The sequence below is a fragment of the Ovis canadensis genome, chromosome 2 (genome assembly GCF_042477335.2).
Source record: "Ovis canadensis isolate MfBH-ARS-UI-01 breed Bighorn chromosome 2, ARS-UI_OviCan_v2, whole genome shotgun sequence".
Lineage (NCBI taxonomy): Eukaryota > Metazoa > Chordata > Mammalia > Artiodactyla > Bovidae > Ovis > Ovis canadensis.
In genome coordinates, this window is record NC_091246.1 from 145,677,141 (window position 1) to 145,681,719 (window position 4,579).

General features: G+C 43.4%; 1 non-coding gene across 1 annotated transcript; it reads right to left on the bottom strand.

Moving 5' to 3' along the window:
* Positions 1-1,461: 1,461 nt before the first annotated feature.
* Positions 1,462-1,534, bottom strand: TRNAG-CCC (transfer RNA glycine (anticodon CCC)). The gene has a single exon. It is a non-coding gene; the product is annotated as a tRNA-Gly (tRNA).
* Between the last annotated feature and the right edge of the window lie 3,045 nt (positions 1,535-4,579).

Here is a 4,579-nt window from a genome sequence, read left to right on the forward strand (position 1 = left end):
CAAACCAGCATTAGGGAGCCCCTTGCAGAAATACTCAAAGGCTTGAGGAAGTTACAGGATTTTGTCTGAAAAGACACACTGACAGCACACGTAATGCAGCTGGCAAGCTTGATCTTAAGTGCTAGCCTGCACCTTGGAAGGATTAACACAGGCTTATTTCTGCATTTATTCAACACATATTTACTGAACACTGGTCTATATGCCAGCACTCTGCTAGTCAAAGGAATAGGAAGATAAGCAAACCAGTGTGGGTCCTGATTTCATGAAACTTATAAATTTTGATAAGAAAGGCCAATATTGCCTAACTTACCTGTCACACAGATACATAATTACAGAGTGTTATAAGCTCCTTGACGTAAATTACAGACTGCGGTGAGAATGTATAAGATGGGAATGTCGTTGGAATGAAGAGATGGCGGTAGGAATTTGGAATTGTATGGGCTTGTCCGAGAAGGAGTCTGTAGGATGAAGAAACTAGACAAGCAGGTAAAATGGGAACGTTCTAGGGAGAAGCATGGGCAAAGGTCCTCAGATGGCAAAATGAAGACAGCAGCCTAAAATGAAGGTTTGTGAAGTGTGCTGGGACAATGTGGTTTACGTCACGTATTTTAATCTTAGTCAAAGGGCAATGGGAACACACTGAAGAGTTTGGGGAAGTGGAAGTGGGGAGAAAAGCAGCAAGATCAGACTTTAATTTTGAGCAATCTGACTGCAGTGAGGAGAAACCGTCGAAGGCACACAGAGTAAATATGCTGCAGTTGAGGTAAGAGATGACAGAAACTTGGACAAATGGTTGCCCTAGAGGTCAAGAGGAGTAGATGGACCCGAGATCTCCTTCAGCTCAGTTCACGTCAGTTCAGTAGCTCAGTCGTGTCTGACTCTTTGCGACCCCATGAATCGCAGCACACCAGGCCTCCCTGTCCATCACCAACTCCCAGAGTTCACTCAAATTCACATCTGTCGAGTCAGTGATGCCATCCAGTCATCTCATCCTCCGTCATCCCCTCCTCCTCCTCCTGCCCCCAATCTCTCCCAGCATCAGAGTCTTTTCCAATGAGTCAGCTCTTCACATGAGGTGGCCAATGTACTGGAGTTTCAGCTTCAGCATCATTCTTTCCAAAGAACACCCAGGGCTGATCTCCTTTAGAATGGACTGGTTGGTCTCTTTGCAGTTAGGAGATAACATTGATGGTACTTGGTGCTGGACCCAGAAAGAGTTGGTGGAGTGAGGGAGATAGAAACTCCAGGTTTGAATGTATTGTTCACATAGAGCTACATCAGACAGAGCTGGCTTTTTAGATCAGATCAAGGGAAAGATCTGGAACACTTTCTTGGTCCCTCTAAACTAAGTGGGGAGGGACCTCCCTAGCTTGAAGTGGTAGAAGATGATATCTCAATTCATCTTTTTTAAAAAAATTTATTTGGCTGTGCCAAGTCTTAGTTGTGGCATGTGGGATCTAGCTCCCTAACCAGGGATTGAACCCAGGCCCCCTGCATTGGGAGTGCAGAGTCTTAGCCACTGAACCACCAGGGAAGTTCCTCAATTCATCTTGACCAGGGATTCCTGGAGAAGCCCCTCTAAGGTATCCTGAGCAGTGGCCTCAGTCTTTGGTTTACCTTTTTTTTAAAAAAAAAATTAATTTATTTATTTTAATTGGAGGCTAATTACTATACAATATTGTAGTGGTTTTTGCCATACATTGACATGAATCAACCATGGATGTATATGCGTTCCCGATCCTAAACCTCCTTCCCACCTCCCTCCCTATCCCATCCCTCAGGGTCATCCCAGTGCACCAGCCCTGAGCACACTGTCTCATGCACCGAACCTGGACTGGCGATCTGTTTCACATAGGGTAATGTACATGTTTCAATGCTGTTCTCTCAAATCATCCCACCCTTGCCTTTTCCCACAGATTCCAAAAGTCTGTTCTTTACATCTGTGTCTCTTTTGCTATCTCGTATATAGGGTCATCATTACCATCTTTCTAAATTCCATATATATGCATTAATATACTGTATTGGTGTTTTTCTTTCTGACTTACTTCCCTCTGTATAATAGGCTCCAGTTTCATCCACTTCTGGTTTACCTTAAGCTCTGTTAAGAAAGGGACTATGTCTTTTTCTTGACTGTTGGCCAGGGCTTAGCAGAAAGCCCAGCACATATGTCCACCAAAATATTATTGATAAATATATGATATTTTCCCAAGAGCACAGAGAATATAAGAAGCAATGGCGAGATGGGGAGAAGTCTAGAAACCTATACTTCAGACCTTTGGCGCAGTGACCATTCCTCCCTCCTAGGTCATGTGCTTTTGTTGAGACTATGCCTTTCTACTTCAAATACCCTCATCTCCTCATTTAGTTGAAAAAGCTTTAAAAGTTGCTTGGGTGAATATATTTGGTTTTATTTTGAAGTGATACCATAATTTGGCAGCATTTATTTAAGTATAGCATTTTTTTTTCAGTTGGATGAAACAGGGAGTTATCAATTGTAACTACATGGAGAAACGAGTAAAGAAGTCAGGTCTATGCAAAACAAAGGCAATAACCATTAGGAAAGTTCAGGACTTCCCAGGTGGCTCAGACAGTAAAGAATCTGCCAGAGATTCTTGCAGGAGACCCAGGTTCTATTCCTGGGTCAGGAAGATCCCCTAGAGAAGGAAATGGCAACCCACTCCAGGATTCTTGCCTGGAGAATTCCAAGGACAGAGGAGCCTGGCGGGCTACAGTCCATGGGGTCACACAAAGTCACACATGACTGAGCATGCACGCACTAGAGCTCAACTACACAGTGGAAAGTTCAGCAAGGGAGGTTCTGGAAGATTCTAAAAGTCTGGGCAGCCCTAGGGGCCTGGAAGGTTGGGGAGCAGCAGGCTAGATTTGTTTTACAATATTTATTTACTTGGCTGCATCAGGTCGTAGTTGTGGGCATGTGGGATCTTTAGCTGTGCCATGTGGGAGCTTTAGCTGTGCCATGTGGGATCCAGTTCCCTGACCAAGCATCAAACCCAGGCTCACCTGAATTGAGAGCATGGAGCCTTAGCCACTGAACCACCAGGGAAATCCCAGGTTAGATATTTTTAAAGCAATGAAATGAACCCAAGATCTAGGAATTCAAGGTGAGAAGGAGAAGCCTCAGCAAACGATGTGGATGAACTTCACCTCCAAGGACAAGATGAGTGACAGTTGCCTAGTATTAATTCCAACCAGAAGAAATCAGGGATGTACAGGTGGAATGGTCTCTGGGCCTTGTAGGACCAAGATGGAGATGAGTCCACTGATAGGTAGTGAAGATAGTTAAGATAACTTTGCTTGAGAATTTTTCTTTTTTTTTTTTTTTTGAGAATTTTTCTATATGATTCTTGCTGTGACTGTCTTCATTTTCATGTAAAAAGGATGAGTGTATCTTTTCTCAAAATAATGAAACATATGGACCTGATACCATTGGAAATTTGATTTTTGAAAGTCATCAATATGTTGTAAATGTCAAAGGAGGAAACTCCTTCATAGGCAGATGTTTCCAGAAAGGTGAGTAAAAATGAATAGGATTACTGACATCTTCAAAAGAACATGGTTTTAAGCAGCAGATATTAAATATTTTCTTCACAGTAAATTCAGTGTGTGTGTGTGTGTGCATGCACATGTATGCACAAATATACACACTAGATAATTTCCCCAACTCTTTCACTCTGTGTTATTCTGTGGTTGCCCAAGTATGTTAGTTGCGCAGTTGTGCCCGACTCTTTGCGACCCCTTGGACTGTAGCCCGACAGACTCCTCTGTCTATGGGATTCTCCAGGCATGAACACTGGAGAAGGTTGCCATTTCCTTTTCCAGGGGATCTTCCAAACCCAGGGACTGAATCCCAGTCTTCTGCAAAGAGGTGGATTCTTTACCATGCAAAGAGGTAGATTCTTTACCATGCAAAGAGGTAGATTCTTTACCATCTTAGCCACCAGGGAAGCCCATATTATCCTGCAACAGATATTAAAATTTGACACTTTGGGTTTTTTCATATAAATATTCAACCAACCTTTGTGAGTGATACTGGGTGCTGGGGTTTGGGGAAGCATCTGTTTAGGCAGTTCCTTTTGGATGGGGTGTGGGTTCAGAGTCAACCCAGTTTAGAACCATTAAATGAGCTAGCAGCAGGCCTGCTCTCACCGTAACTGCCGGTACAAGAGAGTCTCTGAATTTAGCTCTGTATTTTCATGGGGCTTTAGAGACACCTCACATACTGGATTTCCCAACCATCTCAAGTGTAAGTTGTAAAAGAGTCTATGTCTCGTTACATTTACAAGCCTCAGGATAAACACAGGCTCTACATTTTTCTTCTTTTGGAATGACAAGTTCCTCTGCTGTTACCACCTATCCACAGATGGTGGTTCTGGAATCTCTCTACCCACACGTTTATACCTGTTTCTCTTTTTCAGTCCTCTTATTCCTTCTCTCATTTTCCTTCCCTCCTCCTTGCACTCTTACCTAGCATTTTTCTGCTGCCCCTTAGCTTCTACCAGTCTCACAATGCCCCATTACCCTTTCTTCTCCTGCCCCCATTGACGCTCACAGAACCGGG